Source organism: Salmo salar, chromosome ssa06, assembly GCF_905237065.1.
Source record: "Salmo salar chromosome ssa06, Ssal_v3.1, whole genome shotgun sequence".
NCBI lineage: Eukaryota > Metazoa > Chordata > Actinopteri > Salmoniformes > Salmonidae > Salmo > Salmo salar.
Window position 1 is genome coordinate 25,920,997 of NC_059447.1, and position 19,046 is coordinate 25,940,042.

Genomic DNA, 19,046 nt, shown 5'->3' on the forward strand with positions numbered 1-19,046 from the left:
TATTTGCAGTCAAACGCCAGAATTTTCTCCATCTCCTTAGCTATCATACTCTAATTCCACCGGGAATTCCACTGATTTCAAAACTCGGTCCTCCACACACCTTTGCAGTTCTACTATGTGATATCTTTAAATAAAAAAGCTGCATTAGAAAGGGTTGCCAACACAGCTCATGTTACATGGCAGACCAAGCCGAACTCATCTCTCGGCATGTCTGGCCCATCCGTTATCTCAGCCAATCATGGCTAGCGGGAAAGTTCCTGCATTTTTCTGTGGCTAAACCAACTATGCTAGTAATTTAACAAATGTATTCATATTTACAGATGGCATATTTACAGATGGCATACAATTTTGTTATTAAGGCACATGAAAGTGTACATGTTCCAGAAGGTATTTCTGTCAAAAAAAATGTTCAAATGCCTCTCCTGTGAAGAAGTGACGCGATATACCCTAGCTTCCTGAAACAAGTTACATTTTATATTATAGTGATACGCTGAAAAACCAGTTCAGTGTCACCAGAGACAGATCCAGCAGTACAATAACTTTAACAGGACGGAGTCTGCAGACTGAAGACACAGCTGTGTGTTATTGTGCTCAACAACCACAGTGATACAAACCAGGACAGGAGGACCTGTACTAAAACTGAATATGCATGTCAATCAAGCACAAGTGCAAGATATGGCCATTCGTTATTCAAAATAATAATATCAATAATATCAATCAATGAACTGCTCTATAAAATAAAACGTCTTATTGATACTTTGGCACAATAACTGTCTACGTTACTATTACATGTACACCTTGAGTCTTCACCAAAACTTTTCTCAACAGTGCCAGGAGACATAGAATTTAGACCACTAATGCTAAGGGACCATGAAGAGATAAATGTGTGTCTGTTCACATAGACCCAAGGTCTCCTCCCATTTCATTGGAGTCTGACATAACTGTCCTCCATGGACCCTCTACCTCAGTCACGACAACCACTCCCAGTCTGTGCACCTGAGTTAACTGGAGTTATTTCTGTCCAGTGTAGGAGACAGGAGAGGAGCTATTGCTACTTGGCTGGAGGGTCACAGTCATCTAAACTCTCTTCAGGGGCAGTCACTCATGTCTTCTGAGCAAGTGGTGAACAGATCTGGAGAGTCAGTGACACTGTCCTGTCTCTGGACTTTCTCTAAACTATCTGCGTTTGATACGTTAGAAATGGACTAGAGTGGAATAGGCACATTAACAGTGGCACTGGGACCATATTTGCCCAGTCCATCCAGGGCCAGTTCACCATCACCAAAGACAATTCCAAAAACCAGCTGTACTTAGAGGTGAAAAGCCTGAAGACAGACGAATCTGCAGTGTATTATTGTACCAGAGACACAGTGACACAGGAGGCTGAGGCACCGTACAAAAACTGATCAACACTGATCACAGTATGAGAGGCAATGAGGCACTTCTGTTCTTTAAACAAACACACTGCTCAACAGTAGTGAAAACACACTGTCCACTGATATCAATGTTATCCACAGAAAACATCCACACACATTATAAACAGTGAAAAGCACACTATTTACATTAACACAGAAGTACATTTTATGCAATTCAAATTCCATATTAGCTATTATGTTTTGAGCATCTTTATTGGACAGAATTATATTAATGTGATCATCATACAGAAATACATTCCAACTAAATCCAGTAATGAACCAATTATAGATCCCTGGGGAACTCCACAATAGATTCCCAAGAGGGGATGAGCAGTAAGAGATACATATAATTCAATGCTAATTGTATTGTCCCACATAGGGAAAGATTCTTGTTTCTTAGCTCTTCAGCATTGTATAAAAAGACAAAACACACATCTAGTGTGAACATCGCGTTTGAAAAATCTGAAAAACAGAGAGAAGAATGAAAGATTGAGGGGTGGGAGGGAACCAAGGAGTAGAGCAGAAAATATCTCTATCCCAGTCTCCATTTATATCTCTAGAGGGCGGTCTATGCAACGTCTCTCCCCCCTTCATCTCTTTATAATCAGACACTCAGCTCTGGAATTTTCATTATAGCCAGCTTGACCTGACATTACAACAAGTCCTGCACTAACCTGACTATCACTGAAAAATTAGGACTGTCTGGAGTTTAGTAGTCATATACAGTAAGTTAAACATTACAATGAGCCCTGCACTAACTAATACTGAACAATGAGGACTGTCTGGAGTTTATTAGTCATGGTGATGTCCATATACAGTAAGTAAAACATTACAGTGAGCCCTGCACTAACTAATACTGAACAATGAGGACTGTCTGGAGTTTATTAGTCATGGTGATGTCCATATACAGTAAGTAAAACATTACAGTGAGCCCTGCACTAACTAATACTGAACAATGGAACTAATGAACCTCTGGAGTTTAGTTGTCATGGTGATGTCCATACACAGTAAGTAAAACACTACATGGTGACTGAAGAATGTCTGAGTATCATGGTTAAACTCAATATTAGTGTAAATGCCACATCTTCAACTGAAAATTAAAATGTTTTTGTTTTGCAGGTGTTTGTTGTTCAAATCTCAAGATTAGCACAGTAACCAAGTTTTGTTAATTGAAACATGTTCAATCCAATGCACCAAGGCTGATTTTGTGAATCTGCACTTTTTTCAGTTTCAGTTAAAGGTTAAATACAAATAAATAAAAACAAATGTTGTGATATCAGGTTGGATCAGTCTTCCCAGGTGAAAAGACCTGGAGACACTGTTAAATTATTATGTAAAGCATCTGATTTTACAATTACAGACTATTATATGCACTGGATGAGGCAGAAATCAGGAAAAAGACTGGAGTGGATTGGTATAATTAACTCTGGTTCAAACTCTGCTACCTACTCAGACTCCCTGAAAGGCTGGTTAATCCTGAGTGAGATCGTCTCCATAAACACACAGTTCTTAGAGGCTAAGATTCTGAAAGCAGAGGACTCTGATGTTTATTATTGTGCTGGACAGACACAGTGACTGGAGCTGGTGAAGCAGCTGTACAAAACCCTCATCTCCAGTCTCTGTTAGCATCAATCCCATGGCCCCACCAACACTATAGGATGGAGTAGACACATCATACTGTAAATTATAACCCAACTATTTTTATAAAATCACTTGAAAAGCATAAAATAAACCTGACAACCTGTCAAGATTACTGTATGAATATCCTCATGAAAACTTTATAGCCATTCATTGTCATTTGACAATGGCAAATAAGCCCAAAACAGTTTTAATAATATATGCAGTCAATCTGTCAAATTAATAATCAGGCAGCTAAAACCATTCATTTGTCTTTCAATTTGGGGAACTTATTTGCGTGAAACCAGATGTTGTCACGTCCTGACCAGCAGAGGGCGTAATTGTGTTAGTTTTGGTCAGGATGTGGCAGGGTTTTGTGTGTTAAGTGTTGTGTTGGTGATTGGACTCCCAATTGAAGGCAGGTGTGTTGAGTTGCCTTTGATTGGGAGTCCTATATAGGAGTGTGTGTTTTTCTTTGGGGTTGTGGGTAGTTGTTTTTGCACTGCGTGTTGTGTGCCTGCAAAACTGTTCCTGTCATCGTGAGTAGAGTTTATTATTTTTCCCTGTGGATGCTTTACTTGTGTTTATTAAAAAACTATGAGTATCCACATTCCCGCTGCGCCTTGGTCCATTCCTGAAGACAGTTGTTACAGAACTACCCACCACAAAAGGACCAAGCAGCGGAAGAGGAGGGAGCCACAGGAGAACAGCGTGGATGGATGGACTTGGCAGGAGGAGCGAAGATTCTGGGAGGACAAGTTAAGGGAGTTAAGGGAACCCGAGAGGCAGCCCCAATAATTTTTTTGGGGGGGGCACAAGGGCTGTTTGGCGGGGCGAGATTGGAGCCCCAGGCCAGCTCCCCGTACCCTTGTAGGGCAGAGACAGACTGGACAGGTCCCATGCTTTGGGGTTGGGGCTGTGGTGAGGCCTGGGATTTTCAGGCCGGTAGGCACAGTACCAGCGCCCCGCATGTGCCAGGGTGAAGTAAGCATCGAGCCTGAAGGGGTGATGCCAACCCTGCGCTTAAGACCGCCAGTGCGCCTCTACTGTCCGGTGTTTCCCGCTACACGCACTAGCATGGTGGTGCGTGTCTCCAGGCTGGCACGTCCAGTACCAGCCCCACGCATCAGGCGTCTAGTGCGTCAGCCCAGCCTCGCCAGTCAAGAGTCGCCAGAGCTGCCCGCCAGTCAAGAGTCGCCAGAGCTGCCCGCCAGTCAAGAGTCGCCAGAGCTGCCCGCCAGTCAAGAGTCGCCAGAGCTGCCCACCAGTCAAGAGCCGCCAGAGCTGCCCGCCAGTCAAGAGTCGCCAGAGCCGCCCGCCAGTCAAGAGTCGCCAGAGCCGCCCGCCAGTCAAGAGTCGCCAGAGCCGCCCGCCAGTCAAGAGTCGCCAGAGCCGCCCGCCAGTCAAGAGTCGCCAGAGCCGCCCGCCAGTCAAGAGTCGCCAGAGCCGCCCGCCAGTCATGAGTCGCCAGAGCCGCCCGCCAGTCATGAGTCGCCAGAGCCGCCCGCCAGTCATGAGTCGCCAGAGCCGCCCGCCAGTCATGAGTCGCCAGAGCCGCCCGCCAGTCATGAGTCGCCAGAGCCGCCCGACTGCCCGGAGCTGCCAGAGCCGCCCGACTGCCCGGAGCTGCCAGAGCGGCCCGACTGCCCGGAGCTGCCAGAGCGGCCCGCCTGCCCGGATCTGCCAGGGTGCCCACCTGTCCTCCGGGTCTGCCAGAGTGGCCCAACTGCCCGGGTCTGCCAGAGTGACCCGACTGCCCGGATCTGCCAGAGCGGCCCGACTGCCCGGAGCTGCCAGAGCGGCCCGCCTGCCCGGATCTGCCAGGGTGCCTACCTGTCCTCCGGGTCTGCCAGAGTGGCCCAACTGCCCGGGTCTGCCAGAGTGACCCGACTGCCCGGATCTGCCAGAGCCGCCCGCCAGTCAAGAGTCGCCAGAGCCGCCCGCCAGTCATGAGTCGCCAGAGCCGCCCGCCAGTCATGAGTCGCCAGAGCCGCCCGCCAGTCATGAGTCGCCAGAGCCGCCCGACTGCCCGGAGCTGCCAGAGCCGCCCGACTGCCCGGAGCTGCCAGAGCGGCCCGACTGCCCGGAGCTGCCAGAGCGGCCCGCCTGCCCGGATCTGCCAGGGTGCCCACCTGTCCTCCGGGTCTGCCAGAGTGGCCCAACTGCCCGGGTCTGCCAGAGTGACCCGACTGCCCGGATCTGCCAGAGTGGCCCGCCTGCCCGGATCTGCCAGGGTGCCCCGTCTGTCCTCCGGCCCAGCCCGAGTGGCCCGCCTGTCCTCCGGCCCAGCCCGAGTGGCCCGCCTGTCCTCCGGCCCAGCCCGAGTGGCCCACCTGTCCTCCGGGCCAGCCCGAGTGGCCCGCCTGTCCTCCGGCCCAACCCGAGTGGCCCGCCTGTCCTCCGGTCCAGCCAGAGTGGTCCGTCTGCCAGGGTCAGACCGAGTGGCCCGTCTGCCCAGCGCAGCTATCGACGCCACCGAAGTGGGCGACGCCGAAGGTGGAGCGAGGTCCACGTCCCGCACCTGAGCCACCTCCAGGATAGGTGGGTTGGGGAGGGAGGGTGTAGCACAGTGCCTTTCTTGCAAGCTCCAAACCCATCAAAGAAGTAATCATTTATCAATGTAGCACAAAACACAACATGGGTTAGAACAAAAACACACAAGAAATAAAAATAAGAAATATGAAGAACACGGGAAAGAAGAGAAGCTACCGTATATACAGTCAGTTCCAAGACCATATTTACAATGTGCAGGGATGCTCTAGCCATTCTGTTAGCTCCAGCTATTTAGCAATCTTATGGCTTGGGGATAGAAGCTGTTCAGGAGCCTGTTAGTGTCAGACTTGATGCATCGTTACTGCTTGCCAAGCGGAAGCAGAGAGAACAATATACGGCTTCGGTGGCTGGAGCTTTCAACAATTTATTTCCGGGCCTTATTTTCACAGAGGTTCTGGACGGCATGGGGTTCGGCCCCAGTGATGTACTGGGCTGTCCGCACCACCCCATGTAGCACCATGCGATCTAGGGTGGTGCTGTTGCCATACCAAGAAGTTATGCAGATCATTCATGTTAAAGAGTAATGGAACAAGTATGGAACAAGTTTATTGTATAAATCCCAATAGATTGTCATCCTGTGCTGGGTGGTGGTGGGATATCAGAAACAGCAAGCATAGCGAGTAACAGCTAGTTACAGCAGGACGGCAGCAAGAGATACCATCGCATGGGAGTGTTGACATCTGACATATAGGAAGCATGTGTATAATTGGTAAACTTAAATAGACCTCATGTAATTAGAGTGTGAATCCAATTGGTGCAATATCTGCTGAAGCAAAAAGCTGATGCCACCACACTCTGGTTTCCCTTCTGAAATGGTTCCGCTTTATTTCTTTTTCAAGACAACTTATGTACATTCGCCTGTATATGATCCTAATCCAATTCAGAGTTTTAATTACTGGTAGGTGTAAATGAATGTCCTCATTGAGTATACTGAAATATACAATGAAGAAAAATAAAAACCGCAACATGTAGAGTATTAGTCCAATGTTCATTGAGCTGAAATAAATGATCCCAGAAATTCTCCATATGCGCAAACGGCTTATTTATCTCAAATTTTGTGCCCAAATTTGTTTACATCCCTGTTAGTGAGCATTTCTCCTTTGCCAAGATAATCCATTTACCTGACAGGTTCGGCATATCAAGAAGCTGATTAAACAGTATGGTCATTACACAGGTGCACCTTGTGCTGGAGACAATGAAAGGCCACTCTAAAATGTGCAGTTTTGTCACACAACACAATGACACAGATGTCTCAAGTTTGAGGGAGTGTATAATTGGCATGCAGACTGCAGGAATGCCCATCAGAGCTGTTGCCAGATAATTTAATGTTAATTTCTCTACCATAAACCCGCATCCCATGTCAATTTAGAGAACTTGGCAGTACGTCCAACCGGCCTCACAACCGCAGACTACATGTATGGCGTCGTGTGGGTGAGCGGTTTGTTGATGTCAACGTTGTGAACAGAGTGCCCCATGGTGGCGGTGGGTTATGATATGGGCAGGCATAATCTACGGACAACGAACACAATTGCATTTTATCGATGAAAATGTTAATACACAGAGATACCGTGACGAGTTCATAAGGCCCATTGTCGTGCCATTCATCCGCCTCAAGTTTCAGCATGATAATGCACAGCCCCATGTCTCAAAGATCTGTACACAAGTCCTGGAAGCAGAAAATGTCCCATTTCTTCCATGGCCTGAATACTCGTCAGACATGTCACCCAATGAACATGTTTTGGATGTTCTGGATTGACATGTACGACTGTGTGTTCCAGTTCCAGCCTCCTCTAATTCATGTATTTAATTTGACTGATTTAATTATATGAAATATATCTCAGTAAAATATTTGAAATTGTTGCATGTTGTGTTAATATTTTTGTTCAGTAGATGAGACTGATAGCAGACTTTCGTTAGCTAAAAAGAGTAATGGGCCAAGTATATACTGTAATATACTGTAAACAACCAGTAGAACAGAACCATTCAAAATGCAGGTCAATGCATCCTATTACAGATAATTGTTTTATTATGATAAATGATTGTTCTACTCAACATGTCACTGTGAAACTAGTGATTTATTCACTGTACTTCCCCTTTAATCCTAAATCTTTGACTTCTATGCAAATACATTTCCCTCTCTGTATATAAAAAGGAGTCTGTCTCTCTTTCACTCAGTTGGAGTAAATAAGTATTGTTCCCATCATTTCAGCTTCCTCACAAACCTTGTTCCCTGCATCTCTGCTGCTGCTACTGGCAGCTGCCTCCTGTGAGTTCCTTCAAGGGATTAGGAGTTTGAAAACAAAACATAATATTCCATGTTTAGAAAATTATTACAATAACATAATCAAACTGTATATTTTGATTTGCCTCCCCAGGTGTGTGTGGCATTGTTGACCCGGAACTCACCCAGCCAAGCTCAATGGTTGTAAAACCTGGAGAATCTTTGAGCATCACCTGTAAGGTCTCTGGGTATTCTATCAGTGATGACAGCTATACCACAGACTGGATTGGACATCCTGTAGATAAAGCTATGGAATGATTCGTGACTCCGATAGAAACTGCAAGGATTCTTTAAAAAGCAGGTTCAGCATCTCCAAAGATGATTCCAACAAAATAGTCATTGTAGAAGAGCAGAGAAGTCTAACTGAAGACACAGCACTGTATTACTGTGTCAGATATAATGACACACAGTGGTGTGAAGCAAAGCATGACCTGTACAAAAACAACAAAGATGTCTGTCTCATGAAACCATCGTTCCCTAAGGATGACCCAGGTCATATTGTCACAGTCAAAATGGACACATTCTGGGAATTTGAGATAAACTGTCTGAAAAGCTTTATACATAATGAATATTATTAATAAATGTTTCTGCAATCATATTTTAAGCACGAATATTAGACATGTACATGTAAATTCACAGTTGTTTAATGCTCATAATAAGTTTAATAGCATATTTTTCAATTAAAAGATAAAAATGTTCTTTGTTATTTTAGTGATAGAAATTATGAGCATCCAAATGCACCAAAGGGCTGGAGCACCTAGTATTAAACAGAAAGGTTAAACCATTCATAATGATGCTGACTAAATAACAACTATTAAAGGTTAAACCATTCATAATGATGCTGACTAAATAACAACTATTAAAGGTTAAAGCATTCATAATGATGTTGACTAAATACCAACTATTAAAGGTTAAACCATTCATAATGATGTTGACTAAATAACAACTATTAAAGGTTAAACCATTCATAATGATGTTGACTAAATAACAACTATTAAAGGTTAAACCATTCATAATGATGTTGACTAAATAACAACTATTAAAGGTTAAACCATTCATAATGATGTTGACTAAATAACAACTATTAAAGGTTAAACCATTCATAATGATGTTGACTAAATAACAACTATTAAAGGTTAAACCATTCATAATGATGTTGACTAAATACCAACTATTAAAGGTTAAACCATTCATAATGATGTTGACTAAATAACAACTATTAAAGGTTAAACCATTCATAATGATGTTGACTAAATACCAACTATTAAAGGTTAAACCATTCATAATGATGTTGACTAAATAACAACTATTAAAGGTTAAACCATTAATAATGATGCTGACTAAATAACAACTATTAAAGGTTAAACCATTCATAATGATGTTGACTAAATAACAACTATTAAAGGTTAAACCATTCATAATAATGCTGACTAAATAACAACTATTAAAGGTTAAACCATTCATAATGATGTTGACTAAATAACAACTATTAAAGGTTAAACCATTCATAATGATGTTGACTAAATACCAACTATTAAAGGTTAAACCATTCATAATGATGTTGACTAAATAACAACTATTAAAGGTTAAACCATTCATAATGATGTTGACTAAATAACAACTATTAAAGGTTAAACCATTCATAATGATGCTGACTAAATAACAACTATTAATAAAGGTTAAACCATTCATACTAATGCTGAATAAATAACAATTATTTTGAGTGAGTTGAAATGAGAACATAAAACGTATTATAAGAAAGGTTCATACATGTTTGTAACATTTATAAAGCATTGTACCTGTAGGATTTTGGTAAAATGTTCTAATTCTAAAGAATAAATAAATGATGTAATAATGTATACTACTTTACAAAACAGTTAACTGATGGTAAAATGTGTATGATCACCTATCCACAACCATCTGAATGTGTTGCTATCCTCATAGAGCAGGTGTGTGGTACTGGTGGGAGGTTTTTGTTATGGTGTGTATCACTGTGACTATATGGGGGTCACAGTGATATTACGGCGTACAAAAACCCCGTTGCTCCTGTATGGACACATCAACACTGAACAGGTGAAATAATCACACAACAGGACAATGGTACCAATGTAAACCTAATGAAACCTCCTCATAAACATGATTTTGGCCATGTTATTGGGTTTTATACTGTGACATAAATCCATACATTTGCAAACAACTGTTACAAACTGACTATGCATACACCTTTTGTCACAGACAATAATCACAAACATTGAAGAGTAATCCACCAACTCAGAGAATATAATACTGTAAGAATCTGTAGTAATGCTACATTCCATAGTTTTAGCCATTGTTGTATGTTTTTTATAACTGAGAACAGACAGAGTCATATGGAATCCCTATTGTCGTGACGTTGTATTAGTTAATGTGACGACTGTTGCTCATCGAATGATTAACGGTGTATAATTGTGTGATTTAAATTAATCAAGCAATGAATCAAGCAATTATTAACTCATTAATCTGGGGCACCATGGGAAAATTCATTTTATTGAGTTTCTATTTCCCAAATTAACTCAAAGAATATCAGAATATCGATTTTACAACAGTCGCTTAATTAATCAATTTTCTCTTGTCTCATTTCTGAACGTCGCATAATCCGGGAATCTGCACGAACCCGGGCTTCACCAATGAGTTTACCACACCAATCTTAGTTGATTATTTATTTACTAGCAAGCTAAAATGATGATAAAAGATACACATAAACAAACCACAGTCTAGGCTATTGATTAGGACTTAGTATAACAGGCCAACACACTATGGCGCGTGTTACCCAAAATGGGGATTTAAAAGAGAGAGAAACAAAGAAAGTACACGAGAGAAATAAACATTTGGGTGCATTTGTCAGCTATGCTTATTTAAACCTAGCCTTGCCCCGAACTGCCGCTCTTATGGGTCAGAATATAATGATGTAATTACGTGTTGGAGGTCTCAGATGGGGCGTCCCGCGTGGCTCGTTTAGGTTTCTCAAGGATGCACTGCTCCGACGCAACTCTTTGGTTGTCCTCACGATGTCAGTGTCCCTTTTGGCTTAGTGGTCTGATTCCTCGTCCTTGCTTTGAAAGGGGGCTTCTGAGGACAGACAGCTCTGTAGCTCAGAGCTTACAGCGTAGGAATGTGACAGCGTAGATACCACGATTCGATGAAGAGTGGAGGCTAGGTGGTTCGGCTTGAATTCACCCGCTTAGACACAGCTACTCATCCGTAGCTTGGGTAGAAAAGTATTTCTTTGTCTTCAAACTTTGTGTTGCGTTTTGGGGTTCGTTGACCATTCAGACCTTGGCTGCAGCCTAGGGTCACTTTAGTCTACAGTTCATTCTTCAGTCACATGTTTTATACCCTCGGGTCAGAAGTGGGCGTAACCGCCTTTAGGGCTGTTCTCTGGGCTTACCAAGTTAAGGGACAAGACCTAGATTTTTCTCAAATCCAATTTTACACACTAACTTCACATCTCATCTTTACCAAAACATTCTCTTTGATTTGGATATTTTCCACACAACGTACAATGTATAAACATCAGGCATATACTGGGAAAACTCTTAAAGGTACAATGTTTTCATAATAACGTCATCTGTTAACCTTTAATAATAAAACAAAAATTACATACATTTTCATATTCCATCTCTCGTCATGACCACCATTGTGGCTGACGGAAACCATTGTTCCAAAGTCCCTTTATTGCATGTTTAATGTTCTGAGGCCAGTTCTCCATAGTGAGGACACAGGAATTTCTCTGTGTCCTAGGATTTATCATGGGTGTGAGGGGTCATAAAACCCCCACATCCTCATACCCCTAGATCTCTCCTCCTCTGTTGGGGGTTGAGAGAGACCCTGTAGGATTGTGGTCTCCTGTAACCTGACCTGATCAGGACAGTCATGACACTATGGATATGTGAAGGAGGCATTTTGTGCTGGGGTATTTCACTGTGATATGGGGTGGGGGCACAGTGAAATGAGGCTGTACAAAAACCTTGGAGAAAAAACCTGCATTATATCTGCCTGAAGATTGGGCCAATAGGGAGAAACCATCCAATATTCTTAAAATTATCATCTGATATTGATATCACCCCATTTTAAATAGTTTTACATTTTCAAAAAGTATGTTTGATGGTGATGTCATGACATGGACAAGAGCATCAGTTTTTAAAAGGTATAGAAAACTGAACTCACAACATCTGTCCTTAAGGAATCAGGTGTATGATAGCATTACGATATTGCATTATATTTTAATCTGTTGGATTCAGAATCATGACTTTAAAGCTGCCTATTGAAGTGCAGGGTTTTTGTACAGGCAGTGAATGGAGACAGCATTGCGATGCTTTGACTACTGGGGTAAAGGGACACAAGTCACTGTCTCAACAGGTAAGCAAACTTAAATGTGCAGAACTCACTACCCTCTGGAGAGCCTTAAGGTTGTGGGCAGAGCAGTTTCCGTACCAGGCGGTGATACAGCCCAACAGGATGCTCTCGATTGTGCATCTGTAAAAGTTTGTGAGTGTTTTTGGTGACAAGCCAAATTTCTTCAGCCTCCTGAGGTTGAAGAGGCGCTGTTGTGGAGTGGTCCATTTCAGTTTGTCCGTGATGTGTACGACGAGGAACTTAAACAAACGTTCCACCTTCTCCACTACTGTCCGGTCGATGTAGATAGGGGGTGCTCCCTCTGCTGTTTGCTGAAGTCCACGATCATCTCCTTTGGTTTGTTGACGTTGAGTGTGAGGTTATTTTCCTGACACCACACCTTGGCCCCAGTACATCACTGGGGCCAAGCTTCCTGTCATCCAGGACCTCTATACCAGGCAGTGTCAGAGGAAGACCCTAAAAATTGTCAAAGACTCCAGCCACCCCAGTCATAGACTGTTCTCTCTGCTACCGCACGGCAAGCAGTACAGGAGCGCCAAGTCTAGGTCCAAGAGGCTTCTCAACAACTTCTTCTCCCAAGCCATAAGTCTCCAAAACATCTAATCAAATTGCTTCCCAGAATATTTGCAATGCCCCCCTCTTTTATACCGCTGCTACTCTCTGTTATTATCATCTATGCATAGTCTCTTTAATAACTCTACCTACATGTACATATTACCTAAACTAACCGGTGACCCAGTACATTGACTCTGTACCGGTGCCCCCCTGTATAAAGTCTCGCTATTGTTATTTTACTGCATTTTTAACTGCATTGTTGGTTAGGGGCTCGTAAGTAAGCATTTCACTGTAATGTCTACGTATTCGGCACGTGTTACTATTAAAATTGGATTTGATTTTGATTTGATTTGAGTATTAGTTACATTATCATATCATAAATCAAAACTTCAGATGCAGAAAAAGAATGCTGGGTAATATGCAAAAAATAAATAATGAATTCGTTTTTGAAAGTATACTTGAAATATATTTTGTGTACATGTTAAGTGTACTTTCAAAAAAGTACATTTAAGTATATATTCTTGACTTATGAAAAAGTACACTCTCGGGAAGCATGTTCCATGGCTGTGCACGTTCCCTTATCATTGTCAACTTTCTCTACTCTCTTCTGAATAGGAATTCCAGAAGTACTTCCATACTTATTATTGGTACTGAAACTATACTTACTGTGTACTTGATCACTAACAAACAGAGTTTCAAGAAAAAAACTTAAACAATGCTTCAACAAAAAAGCAACTCCAAGTGTATTTGAATGAATATACTAAATTACAGTGAGTGTGTTTGACTAGTGATAGTGAATGAAAAAATGATGAATTTAAGTACACTTTTAATAAGTGTGTTAAAGTGTAATGATTGTATATTTATAGTATAATTAAGATATACAGTACCAGTCAAAAGTTTGGACACACCTACTCATTCAAGGGTTTTTCTTAATTTGTACTATTTTCCACATTGTAGAATAATAGTGAAGCCATTAAACTATAAAATAACACATACGGAATCAAGTAGCAGCCAAAAAAGTGCTAGACAAATCAAATTATATTTTATATTTTAGATTCTTCAAAGTAGCCACCCTTTGCCTTGATGACAGCTTTGGAATTCTCTCAATCAGCTTAACAAGGTAGTCACCTGGAATGCATTTCAATGAACAAGTCTTTCTCTCTTTGTTAATGCCTTTGAGTCAGTCAGTTGTGTTGTGACATGGTAGGGGTGGTATACAGAAGATAGCTCTATTTGGTAAAAGACCAAGTCCATATTATGGCAAGAACAGCTCAAATAAGCAAAGATAAATGACTGTCCATCATTATTTTAAGACATGAGGGTCAGTCAATACGGAAAATGTCAAGAACTTTGAAAGTTTCTTCAAGTACAGTCGCAAAAACCATCAAGCGGTATGATGAAACTGGGTCTCATGAGGATCGCCACAGGAAAAGAAGACACAGAGTTACCTCTGCTGCAGAGGATAAGTTCATTAGAGTTAACTGCACCTCAGATTTCAGCCCAAATAAATGCTTCACAGAAAAACAGACACATCAACATCAACTGTTCAGAGGACACTGCATGAATAATTTCTGAAAAGAAACCACTACTGAAGGACACCAATAAGAAACTTGCTTGGGCCAAGAAACATGAGCAAAGGACATTAGACCGGTGGAAATCTGTCCTTTGGTCTGATGACTCCAAATTTGCAATTTATGTTCCAACTGCTAGATGCAGAGTAGGTGAACAGATGATCTCCACATGTGTGGTTCCCATTGTGAAGCATGGAGGAGGAGGTGTGATGGTGTGGGGGTGCTTTGCGGGTGACCCTGTCAGTGATTTATTTAGAATTCAAGGCACCCTTAACAAGCATGGCTACCACAATATTACGCAGCGATACGCCATCTCATCTGGTTTGTGCTTAGTCAGACTATCATTTGTTTTTCAACAGGACAATGACCCAACACACCTCCAGGCTGTGTAAGGGCTATTTTACCAAGAAGGAGAGTGTTGGAGTGCTGCATCAGATGACCTGGCCTCCACAATCACCCGATCTCAACCCAATTGAGATGGTTTGTGATGAGTTGGACCGCAGAGTGAAGTAAAAGCAGCCAACAAGTGCTCAGCATATGTGGGAACTCCTTCAAGACTGTTGGAAAAGCATTCCAGGTGAAGCTGGTTAATACAATTCCAAGAGTGTGCATAGCTGTCATCAAGGCAAAGTTAGTTTTTTTGGTTACTACATTACTCCATATGCATTATTTCATAGTTGTTGATGTCTTCACTATTATTGTACAACATAGAAAATAGTACAAATAAAGAAAAACCCTTGAATGAGTAGGTGTGTCCCAACATTTTTACTGGTACTGTACAAGAATGTAGAATATCCAGTATATTTAAGTATACTTTAGTATACTTGTAATATAGTAAAATATTTAATAAATTCTCGCTTTGGTAGGTATAACGGAATACCGTCACTACTAAAATGTATTAAAATGTTATTCACAAATATATAGTGTGGGATTGATTCAGTGTTTTTTTCAGAACTTTGCCACTGGGCACAGATGTCAGTTCAATGTCTAGTTTTGATTTACATTTGGATGAGTTGTCAATTTATCATGAAATCAACAATAACTGTCATCATGTCATTGGTGAATTTATTGAACAGATAGAGAAAGAGGATAACAGTGATGAAAGGTTGTGTCAAAGGGCAGTAGGTCGGATTCAAAACTTTTCAGAAAAGATGAGGCAAACTACACCTCCTCCTGGGCCTCTGTAGTATGTACTCAATAATCTAGCAATATATTGGAACAAAGTATTTTACGTAAAGAGATAATTATAATATCCATTGAGTTAACATATTAGTGATCTATTGTCTTCATTCTCTTTTCTCTATTAGGGGTGTATAGTCAGAGTCTGGAGGACATTCCCTCCAGTCCAGTCCTGAAAAAGCCTGCAGAACCTCTCAGCCTCTCCTGTTAGGGATCTGGCTTTACCTTTAGTAGCTACAACATGGCCTGGATACATCAACCTGCAGGAAGAGCACTTGAATATATAGGCATTACATGGAGTGATGCTAGTGGAACTGCATATGCAAAAAGTGTTGAAGGACGGATAGAAGTCACCAGAGACAATTCTAACAGCATGGTGTATCTGAAGCTATCTGGTCTGAGAGCAGATGACTCTGCTGTGTATTACTGTGCAAGAGAGACACAGTGGTGTGAGTGAGTGGAGAAGCTGTACAAAATCCCCTCAGAGAATCGAACTGGCAGCAGAGTCAACAGAGGGCAGTGTAGCATCCGTACAGCAGAAAAACATCTACTGAAGCATAATATTCTCTTGAGAACCAAAACTACATAACTGCTTGTACATTAACAAAAGGTTCACATTTCCCTTAGGAGAGAGAAAGTAAATAGGAATCGGATACAGGCCTTCATAGCTGTGTTCATTCCTGTATAACAAGGTGACTGTCCTTGATAGATTAATCCCTTATCTGACATTTACAGTTAATTAACCCCAAAGGTGAAGAATTTCTATATATATTTAGAAAATCATTCTTGAAGATTTCCTGCCGTTTTACCAACCTCCGTGACATGAGCAGGAAAAACTCTAGGCCCTGGTTATGACATGAGGACAGAGTTTGTCCGTGTCACTTGACATTTCATGTTATCAACGAAAATCCCTGGCCCTACCAATGAGTCACAGTTTGACCCCTGAGCTCAGAGTTATTAGCCCCTTCCCATGAGATCATGATGTAAATTCAGATCCCTCAGAGTTCATATATACTTATATTCGCTGAGCTTGTGTGGCCTATCACTTTACAGCTGAGCCGTTGTTGCTCCTAGATGTTTACACTTAACAGTACTTACAATTGACCCGTGGGCAGCTCTAGCAGGGCAGAAATTTGAGGAACTGACTTGTTGGAAAGGAGGCATCCTAGGGCTGTCATGCCCTAGCTGACTCGAGAGGTTTCCTTGTCCCGGTTGGCTCGGCAGGTTCCCATCCCACGTCATGCTTCAGCCAGCTCGTCGGGCTCCTATGCCTCAGCTGGCCCATGAGTTTTCTTGTTTTGATGGTGACGTCGGACTTGGATTCCGCTTCCAGTTACAGCCTCCTCTAATTCATTTACTTCATTTGACTGATTTACTTATATGAAATGTATCTCAGTAATATCTTTGACATTTTTGCATGTTGTGTTAATATTTTTGTTCAGTAGATGAGACTGATAGCAGACTTTTGCTGTTAACTAAAAAGAGTAATGGGCCAAGTATATACTGTAATATACTGTAAACAACCAGCAGAACAGAACCATTCATAATGCAGGTCATTGCATCCTATTACAGATAATTGTTTTATTATGATAAATTATTGTTCTACTCAACATGTCACTGTGAAACTAGTGATTTATTCACTGTACTTCCCCTTTAATCCTAAATCTTTGACTTCTATGCAAATACATTTCCCTCTCTGTATATAAAAGATTCTGTCTCTCTTTCACTTAGTTGGAGGAAATAAGTTTTGTTCCCATCAGTTAAGCTTTCTCACAAACTATGTTCCCTGCATCTCTGCTGCTGCTGCTGCTGGCAGCTGCCTCCTGTGAGTTCCTTCAAGGGATTAGGAATTTGAATAAATATTACAATAACATAATCAAACTGTATATTTTTGATTTGCCTCCAGAGGTGTGTGTGGTATTGTTGACCCGGAACTCACCCAGCCAATCTCAATGGTTGTAAAACCTGGAGAATCTTTGAGCATCACCTGTAAGGTCTCTGGGTATTCTATCAGTGATGACAGCTATACCACAGACTGGATTGGACATCCTGTAGATAAAGCTATGGAATGGATCGGTGACTCAGATGGAAACTGCAAGGATTCTTTGAAAAGCAGGTTCAGCATCTCCAAAGATGATTCCTACAACACAGTGACTTTAGAAGGACAGAGAAGGCTAATTGAAGACACAGCAGTGTATGACTGTGTCAGATATAATGGCACACAGTGTGGTACTGTACAAAAACAACAAAGATTTCTGTCACATGAAACCATCGTTCCCTCAGGATGACCCAGGTCATATTGTCATAGTCAAAATGGACACCACCTGAGAATTTGAGTTAAACTGTCTGAAAAGCTTTTTACTGTACATAATTAATATAATTAATAAATGTTTCTGCAATCATATTTTAAGCATGAATATCAGACATGTACATGTAAATTCACAGTTCTTTAATGTTTATAATAAGTTTAAAAGCAGATTTTTAAATTAAGTTAAAGTTTTTCTTTGTTATTTTAGTGATAGAAATGATGAACGTCCAATTGCAACGAAGGTGCTGGAGCACCTGGTATTAAACAAAAAGGTTAAATCATTCATAATGCTACTGACTAAATAACAGCTATTAAAGGTTAAACCATTCGTAATGATGCTGACTAAATAACAACTACTAAAGGTTAAACCATTAATAATGATGCTGACTAAATAATAACTATTAAATGTTAAACCATTCATAATAATGCTGACTAAATAACAACTATTAAAGGTTAAACCATTAATAATGATGCTGACTAAATAATAACTATTAAAGGTTAAACCATTCATAATGATGCTGACTAAATAACAACTATTAAAGGTTAAACCATTCATAATGATGCTGACTAAATAACAGCTACTAAAGGTTAAACAATTCATGATGCTGACTAAATATAATTTATTAATAAAGGTCAAACCATTCATAATGATGCTGACTGAAAGCAGCTATTAAAGGTTAAACCATTCATAGTGATACTGACTAAAAAACAACTATTAAAGGTTAAACCATTCATAATGATGCTGACAAAATAAAAACTATTAAAGGTTAAACCATTCATAATGATGCTGACTAAATAACAACTATTAAAGGTTAAACCATTCATAATGATGTTGACTAAATACCAACTATTAAAGGTTAAACCATTCATAATGATGTTGACTAAATAACAACTATTAAAGGTTAAACCATTCATAATGATGTTGACTAAATAACAACTATTAAATGTTAAACCATTCATAATGATGTTGACTAAATACCAACTATTAAAGGTTAAACCATTCATAATGATGTTGACTAAATAACAACTATTAAAGGTTAAACCATTCATAATGATGCTGACTAAATAACAACTATTAAAGGTTAAACCATTCATAATGATTCTGACAAAATAACAATTATTAAAGATTAAACCATTCATTCTAATGCTGACTAAATAACACTTTTTTGAGT

General features: G+C 40.9%; 1 protein-coding gene across 1 annotated transcript in view; it reads right to left on the minus strand.

The window, feature by feature from the left end:
* LOC106606764 (uncharacterized) overlaps positions 1 to 19,046 on the minus strand; it is a 423,559-nt gene that overhangs the window by 108,241 nt on the left and 296,272 nt on the right. The gene's annotated exons all lie outside the window — the stretch shown is intronic.